This window comes from Vidua chalybeata, chromosome 2, assembly GCF_026979565.1.
Source record: "Vidua chalybeata isolate OUT-0048 chromosome 2, bVidCha1 merged haplotype, whole genome shotgun sequence".
In the NCBI taxonomy this organism is placed as follows: Eukaryota; Metazoa; Chordata; class Aves; order Passeriformes; family Viduidae; genus Vidua; species Vidua chalybeata.
In genome coordinates this window covers 28,453,511-28,462,658 of record NC_071531.1, presented here as the reverse complement: position 1 = coordinate 28,462,658, position 9,148 = coordinate 28,453,511, and the positions used below count along the sequence as shown (strand labels likewise).

General features: G+C 37.4%; 1 long non-coding RNA gene across 1 annotated transcript in view; it reads left to right on the top strand.

Moving 5' to 3' along the window:
• The window catches only part of LOC128784824 (uncharacterized), a 35,338-nt gene extending 31,467 nt beyond the window's left edge, over positions 1-3,871 (top strand). Inside the window, exons 2-3 of the long non-coding RNA XR_008429635.1 lie at positions 805-899; positions 3,324-3,871. This is a non-coding gene — a long non-coding RNA (uncharacterized LOC128784824). The remainder of the gene's footprint in view (positions 1-804; positions 900-3,323) is intronic.
• Positions 3,872-9,148: the final 5,277 nt, after the last annotated feature.

Sequence of the window (9,148 nt, the reverse complement as noted above, 5' to 3'; positions counted from 1 at the left end):
GACTTCTAAGACCATTGGTCTAGAAATCTGAGTTCAGATATCTTTTGGTTTAACATTTAAAGAGCAACTATAGCATCTACATACAAAAATTGGTTTTTGGGAACATTAAGACTAAATAGATTTTAAAACTTTGTTGTCCACTGCAGACAATAATGCTCTGCCTGCTGGGTTTTGCACTACCTTTTGTTTTACTTTTATAAATAGCTACAAATCACAAAGTTTAATGCAGAATGGAATACTCCAATATGAGATTGCTATGGAGGAATAGAAGGCTTTAAAGCCTAAAGATTCACAAGCACAACAAATGCAAAAATGGTTTCTAGTCTGTTGGCATCTCAGGTACAATAGATGTTTTAAAAATAAGCCAAATTAATGTATTTTTCTAACCATAGAATATTATGACTGTATTTAGCATCTCATCTCTTACAAAGTTTTTGCATTAGATTGCATATAATTGCCATCAAACTGTGTGGCAGTATTCTGTTCATCTGAAAGATAGACAAATTCTGTTTAACAGTCCTCACACATTTCTTTTGCTGCATTTTGGCCTTATGAATACCTTATCCTTGCTTTCCCTTTAAAAGGAAAAAAATTAAAGATAAAAACCATTAGGGATTTCTCTTTAAATCCAGCACTCTATGCATACTACTAAGAATCAATGCTCTGTAAGCTGTCTGGTGTTCTGCAATAAATTCTAGCTTTTATAGACTTTTTCTGGGCCAGGTAGCTGTTAATGCCATAGAAATTGATTATTTGTGGTGTTCTTATCACTGCTTAAAATATCTAATTGCTTTTTCTCCACAGATTTGGATTTGGCTTGCTTGATGCTGGACGATTAATGAAGGAAGCCCTAACTGGACAAATGTTGGTCTCCTGAGACAATGTGTTGTTGATAACAGGTCTGATTTGAGCAAGTCTAGTCAAATTCAATTTTAATAGTATTTAAAGGCACACACAGGGCACATATAGCTGAGCTTTCAGCTGGTTTGTCTGTTTTTAATGTCTGTTGTGTTACCAAAGCTTATTCCATTAAGTATTAGACTTTGCAAGGCAGTAAAGACATATACCTGTCAGCTGCAGAGACACAAATTTAGCCTCAGTATAGCAGATTTTGTTCAAAATTTGCCTTTCTTCTCTCATACTTATGCAGACTGGAATATGTAATTCATCACTATGTGACTGTTCCTGTGGAGGAATTATTGCACTCTGATTATTTTGAACCCTAAAAATTATTGATTGAGGTAAAGAGACAAGAAGGTATTGCAATCAGTTCTCAATCTAGTGAGGGCAACCTACTTAAAGGCAGCTAATCCTTAGCCTAAAAGCTGTATGCAGTTGCTACCGCTCCTACAGGACTTTTCACATCGCTCTGTCTTGTCATTTATGTGAAGTTAAGTACAAAATGTTTTCCACTGCACTACCAAAATCAAGATAACCACCAAACATCAAGGCACTATCTTACTGGATTGCTGCATTGAGCATGAAATTCAGCTCACAGCTCAGTCACAGTGCCAGCTGAGGAGGAAAAAGGTCGCATGTGCCACCAGAATTCTGGACTTCAGGATGTCTCCCCTCTCATGAAGCCGAAGCAATGATATCTAAAATCAGTAGGGTCTAGAGTACTTTCCTCCTTCCAAGACCTCCCATTTTCTAGAGACAGTTAAAACCAGGGGGAAGTGGAAGGTGCATCTGTGCACCTCGCACCTCTTCTAACCACAGAGCTAGCCTCTCTTTCTTTGTCCCCAAAGAAGGTTATTGAAACAGAGCCTAATGGCCAGCTCCCTGCAGGTCTAGGTATGGCACTGCACATTGTTTTAAGCACCACTTTGCGGAAGTGACTGTGTTTTCTTGTGTGGTGTTTGTTGTCTTTTTTATTCTCTGGAGGGAAAGGTAGAAATCTCAGAGGGGGAATAAAAATGGATGCACATGGTAAATCATGAATACAAGGTCTGTGCTCCAGTTCCGGCAATTATTTATAATAATAGCCCTTTTCAGCAAAGTGGTCCCTAGCCAGGTTGGGACCTGGAGTCCTCTCCTCCACCTGATGTTAACAATATTTGATTCAAATAAATCAATAACCCCATTCTTATCTCTTGCAGCATTATCGTAGTCACAGCAGTGATGCTGTAAACTAATGTTATACCTAACATCCTAAGTATGAGGTTACCCCAGGTCTGTCTCAAGACACAGAACAGTCAGACTTGTCACTGCCACCTTGCAGAGACTACCCTTAGACACAATGCTCTGAATCAGGCTGTTTCTTCTCTGCATGCCATTGTTGAGGAAAAAATTTAAGATTTATTAGTCTGGAGAAAACAAGAGACAGACCATAATTTACTTTTTTTCCTGCTGTGCAGGTACAGAGCAGTTACCTACAATGAGCTCATCCCACAAGCCACAGTGTCTTTTGTTTATCAATTTCAGCCAGATTAATGTTAAGATGGACTGTGTGTAAACCACTGGTTTTGTGCACTTATGGATCAATGACTTCTGCATGCTTTCCAAGCATTTTTGTAGAAAAGGTAGGAATGAAGTATTCCTGTGTATTCCTGTGAGGTGGTTGCTTCCCAAAGATGTTTCTCAGTTCAATCCTGCTGTAGTTCTCCAGCAAAGCAATGCAGAGAGTCACACCTCTGAGGGACAGGAGCACTCTCCTTTTTCTCTGGATCAATGTTATATGTAAAAGGTACAGCAGGGAAGTCTGTTTCTCAATATTGTACCTACTTGAGGCTTCTGAAGGTGTGATTTATTGGGAGTGATTAATTAAACCATGAGTCATGACCTCCTTATTTTTTCTGTCACATTACTTATGAACAAGAGGGCAGTCAGTGTAGGTAAATGGTATGAGATAGTACATTTAGAGGAAATAAAAAGAAATTAGTTGCGTTGAATGTGGTCAACCTGTGGGATTTCCTGCTACAGGTGACCATCTGATAAATAGGGTTCCTTGATTGAAAATAATAGTTGTTAATGCTATTACCATAACAGATGGAACCATCACTGTATTTCTGGGACTTCTGGGTGTACTGAGAAGGCAGAAGTGAGTCCTGCTTGGCTAATAAAGAAAGAGCAAATGCACCATGTGCTGGGAAGTCAGGCAGGAGTACTGTTCTCCATGGACAACAGCACTGCACTATTAGCTTGATCTATGACTTGCCATTTCATGGTTTGGTTGGTTGTTTATTTGTCTGTCTTTTTAATTCCTCTGGAAAATACTGTACTGGCTCTTTCTGTTGACTGAATGACCAGGCTTGGGCAGAAGACACAGCATTCTTCTTCTCTGACCTTTATATCAAAATTGATTAACAATAATTCTTTTGCAGAAAAGGATTGACAATAAGATGTGGATGTTCATCTTTAATGAACTCTAGTCACCAAGTGGAAGTCAGCTAAGTTTGATGATGCAATTGACCACCTTCTCAGCAACAGCTGAATATTTGCTCCTCAAAATGGTAAAGTAATGCTGTATTCATAGATAATATGAAGAACCACCTGTTCCTCTACTTGGATTTTTTGTGTCTGTCATAATTTCTTGGGACATTTCTCATTAGTGGTAATAGCAGGATATGCTGGCTAGTATTTATGCAGTCAGAAATGGTAATTAGTAAGAATAAAATTAATAAATAAGAATTAGAGGCTGTGTAATCCTGTAAAATATTGAGAAATTTATGTTCATGTATTTTAATCTATGTAAAGGAATAAGTCCACTCATAACTTAATTGGTTTTGTTTGTAATCATGTTTGGCATTTTAGAGAAGAGTTCACTGAAAGGGGTCTGTTTTATATTGTTCTCACTTTCTAATATAAGACTCTTATTTAAAAGACTCTTTGTTTTCAATTATGAAAATACTTTCCTGATCTCAATAGCCAAAAAAATATGAAGTGCTGTTTTTCCTTTTTATTTGTGACAATACAAATTAAACACACCTATGGCAATCCAATTACTGTGTTTATTCTTTTTATAGAAAGCAAGCCTGTTAACTGTGAATGTGAAGAGATGAAGCAAGGAAAAAAGAAAAAGTGTGAAGGGCTTTGCTGCCATATCGTCCCTGTATCAGATAGTTTTAGGGTCAATGAATGAATAGGTATTTAAGAGAGACTGTTATTCTACAGAGAAGAGCTATTTCAAAGAAATGAAGTGGGAAAAATTAAAAAGGCAGATCAGTACATTGTCACTATATGATGACAATATTAGAGAAAAAACTTCATTTCTCTTCTTTTAATTTTGGATCTTTACAGTGGAAGAGTACTACAGAGAGATCTAGATAATATCTTGTATCAAGTGTTGTCAGGGTACCAGTATTTCTGTTTTCTTGTTGGAGTTACTCATGCAAGAGAAACCACTCTGTTGTATAAGTTAAAAGTTCACATTCTGTTCTTCATTTTTGCACTTTACATTTTAAGACACTTTGTTTACTATAGAGGTAATAGATATCATCGCCTTTGTTTTACCATGAAAATGTTGATTTTCAAATTACTAGAAATTTTAATTATTCTAATTATAACTTAATACTGCTGCAATGACATTTCACATGTCATTGAAAATCAGTGAAAATCACTTAGGATAACAGGCAGAAATTAATTTTTTTTTTCTCTAAGTATTCCCTAAGTACACTGGAAATTGGGAGGTCAGGATTTTTCACAGATAAGACCATCCATTGCTGTGTTTCCCTCTGTGGAGTTACATGCTGAATTCCCTTCCTCCCTTATACACTAAATCAAGTGAAATATTTCCCTCACTAGCAGGGATTCGGTGGTCTTCTTTGTCAGGCACTAGTTTTGGCTGTTTTGGTGCTATACAAGGCAGAAGATATGGGGGATGTCTGGACAGTCAGCATCAAGTGCTTACTTTAAATGCCAGAGGTGGAGGAGTTCTGGAAAGAGCTGAAAAAATACAAGTCGATTAATTTGCATTTCACAGAAGTTTCTGTTAGAATAGATTCAGAAAGGGACTGACTGAGGCAGGAAAAGAAACAAACACAGAGGCAAAGTAATGGCAAAAATTAAGTATTAAATATTTCTTTTAACTGCAATCAACCAAACAACCAAATCATCCACCACAAGTCAGAACTAAGGCTAACTCCACTATTTATTTCAATACTTTCAATAGAAAGGACCCAGTCAGTTATTCTCTGTGTGCTAAATAGTGTACTAGCAACACTAATAGACCAAGCAGATGGTTTTGTGGCATTGTATGAGTGGAATAATATTTTACTGTAAATATAGATAAGATACTCACTCACCTTTTTCAAGTTCCCCATGTACTTTATAATAAACCAAGTAATTTTGACAGAAAAATGTTGACCAACCCTAGCCTAACAGCATTCACATAATGAGCTGAATACTGACACAAATCCCATCCATTTAAAAAAAAAGTCAGTGGTATTACACTGACTTTTACAATTTGAAGGATAAATACAGAAATGTGAGAGATGGAGTAATAAAAGCCATGTAGTCCCTGCTCTTCAAGAGTCTCATCCAGAGCTTACAAAGGTAATATACCTACTCTTTTTTATTTTAATAAGCTTTGTATAAGTCAAAAATCATTGAAAATTAATAACAGGAAGAAGAATCACTCTCTTTATATTTGTTGGGTTATGTCCATAATAAACTTAGAAAAAAAAGAAAACAGTAGAAAACATTAAAACAGATCCAAATACTAAATTAATTCTAGACTTCAAGATTACCTCATTTTCTCCTCCAATATAAGTGATGACGTTTCCAAAGCCTTTATTGAAAACATTTCTCTTCCCATCATGGAATTCTGCATCTTGCTTTCTTCTTGCAGCTGTTCCTTCTAGACACATGAATCTTTGGACAAGCAGTTACCAGTATCAGAGGGTAGTCTGGAATGTACCACCACCTGAAACACCAAAGGATTACAGATTGCTCTCATGGGAACTGCTGGTCAGGAAAGTGTCCAGCTAAAGCAGAGTGCCCAGGAGTCCCCCAGGGAACAGAAGCAAGGCCAAGCATCATTCTGCCAAACACAGATTTCTGATCTAACCTGTATTTTCAGAAAGAGCAGATAGACTTTATTCTTGCAGTGGATTTTTATCTGAAAATAAAATAAAACAAGCAAAAAGACTGTAAGATTAAATCCTTATTCTGCATTTCACCAAAGGAGAACTGAGGAAAAGACAGATGGAGTGATTTTCTGGAACAACTTGAGCCCTAGGTCAAATTGGATCTCCTGTCTTGTTCAGAGGCTGCCCTTTCCTGACTGTGATGTGGAAGATACACAGCCATTAGCAGGCACCTGCAAAAATGCTCCATCAGTTTTTGCTCAAAGTGACAAAGCCCAGAGGACGATGTCTGTGTTCCCTGCAGGTCTGTAGGGAGCATGATGTAGCTGATGCAATTCCCGGCTCCAGCACACCTGCAAGGTCTCATTGATCTGCTGTTCAGTGCTCTGAAAACTCAGAAATCTATTATCAGTGTTAGCATGTGCTTATTGATCAGGTTACCTGCTTCTACTCCCTGTGTGTGCCTAATTGTACTGGCGTGCACACACACACACACACGTAAATATACACACACGTGTGCATAGATACAGACACACACACATGGGTTAGGGGGATGTGTATATGATAAAGGCTTTACCTTTTTTTTTTTTTTTAGCTTTACAAAACTGCACATAAATAAAAAGAATGGACCTTCCCCATGAAACGTGAGCACAGAAACACTCACAAGTGGCCAAGAGCTGCTAAATAATTAATCAATAGAGCAGTGTGGCAGTTTGAAATGTAAATGTGATGGATGAAGGTGTGATGCTTGTCATCAAGCAGAAAATGATGTGACTGGAATGGATAACCCACAGTACCTGCTAACTGGCAAGAGCTTGGACACAAAGATAAAGTAAAGCCATCAGAAAGCAGACCTGGCAACCCCTAATTCTTGCCTTTGACCCACAATTCACTTTCATGTCTCTGTCCCAGAAGAGATGTTTAAAAAAATGATGAAGAGAGATCTTGGGGTGGGAAAGGGGTGAGAAAAAAACCATCAGAAGAAATGCTACCTGACAAGGCTGCAGGCTACGTTCTTGAGAACACCTTTCTTTTCTTTATGTTCTCCTTCTTCTGTTAAATAAAAATGCGGCTCCTTTTTTCCCTTTCCTTTCTTCCGAAACTCTCCCGAGCCGTTCCTGCAAGTGGTTCTGTGACTCGGGAGCTGACAACAGCCGCATGCAAAGGAACAAAGAATGAGAGTGACAATTCAGAGTGCATGCAGGTGAGAAAGACACCTTTTACTTATCAAACTAGGCTGCAAAAAATGCTCTTTTTACTCAGCAAGCTAGAAATAGCGGTGATCTAACAAGGCACTGATCCAAATTCTTTATTTATGCTGAGATGTAATGCTAACAGGATTTTTAGGTTGACTAGTAGTCTGTGGCCCCTCCATTCAAGTAAGGAAGCATTCCTCTGATTTGGAAAGAGGAAAATCCATATAATTACCGTATATTATGTGACAGGAAAATGTATGCTGTGATGGTACAGGGTGACAGAAAATGTCCATCAAAAAATTTGTTTTCAGCTACTTCCTATGCCAGTCATTGCATTCTCTCTCTGAAGAGAAACATAACATGATAGAACTCAATTGGTCCAAATTTGAGAGAAATTAACTTTTGTAAAAAATGGGATTTTTTGATCCTTTATTTTTCCCCTATAAAATTGTAAGCCTGCAAGTAGGATTTAAAAGTTCAATGTCTCCTTTTCCCTGGAAAAGAGAAACCTCTGTCTCAGTAAGTACCTTTTAGCAGGTTGGGGATTTTTTTTTCCTCTTTTGTTATCAAAAGTGCACTCTTTACAGAAAGTGAAAAATACCACAATTTTACATTAAATTTTCAAACTCCCCAAAATATACATTAGCACATAACACCCACTAAAAGTGAAAGCTAAATATAGATATATAATAATAGTGCTTTGGCATGCAAAATAGATGTTCTACCATTTCTAAGTCATAAAATATAAATACAAGCATTCTCTTAAAATCTTTTTGTGTTTTTTAGGACCTCTACAGACATGAAGCAGCCTGCAGAAGCATCAGATCTCCAGGTGAACTGGCCAGTGTTTCCATATTTCCTCAAATTATTATTACCTTTTTTTTTTTGTTGTTCAAATTAGGTTTTTAATCTTTATAATTTTATAAAAGAGTTATCAAGAAAACACATAAATATTTCTACACAAAATAAAATAAAAAAAAAAAAAACAGGTGCCAAAATTAATTTTGGAAGTTGAGAAATAGAGTTGACATTAAAATAAAACCCTAGTTTGCCCAGCTCCATAGTAAATAACCCACATTTTGTCTGGAACAGGTTGCTGATGTAAATCCATTGAAGAGAAATCCTTTCTGTAAGTTGGCTACCTGGATAAGCTTTGAGCAAAGTGCCAACTATCTGTGTATACAGGGAATCACCACGGTCCAAATAAGTATTTCCTCTTCAGAATGACAAAAATGTGGTCTGATTGGTAATTCCGCTTGAATTTCATTTTTTGGGGCATTTCAAGTCATGTTTTCAAATTTGTTGTTTTGGAGTTTTCATCTAGCTCATGTCAGAGCCACTTAGCTGTATATATGTACTTACATAGCAGGGACATTCATAATAATTTTTATGAAGCTGTGGTTTTTCACAGCTTCACAAATGCAATATCATCCTAAGTAGGAATCAGACCTGAGAATTTGGAAAAATATGAGTACACTAGTCTGTGGGACGGAGGAATGATCCCACACTTTACATCTGTTATATTTTTGACAGGATATGTTCATAGATTTTGCTGTGTTAAAAAGGAATTTGGTCTAATGGCTCACAAAGATTGATGCTGAGTATAAGCAATTGCCATATTGCAGTAATGTAGCAATATTTATCACTAGTAGGTCTTCCATTCCCTCATAAACTGCTATAGAAGTGGAAAAGAGACATTTTAGCACTCTGTTGTCACTAAACTCACAGAAGTCCATTTCTGTACCTCTAGTCTGTCTCAGCTACAGAGGTCTTGCAATAGAGAAATGACAGATTAGGCTGTAAATGTGCATCACTCATCCCCAGCCTCTGGGAAGGAGAGGCACCTACTCAGGCTGGAGAGAGCTGTGATGCACCCTGTCCTTGTGCCCAGACTGGAGGACCGGCTTACAGCTGTAGAGGTGCTTA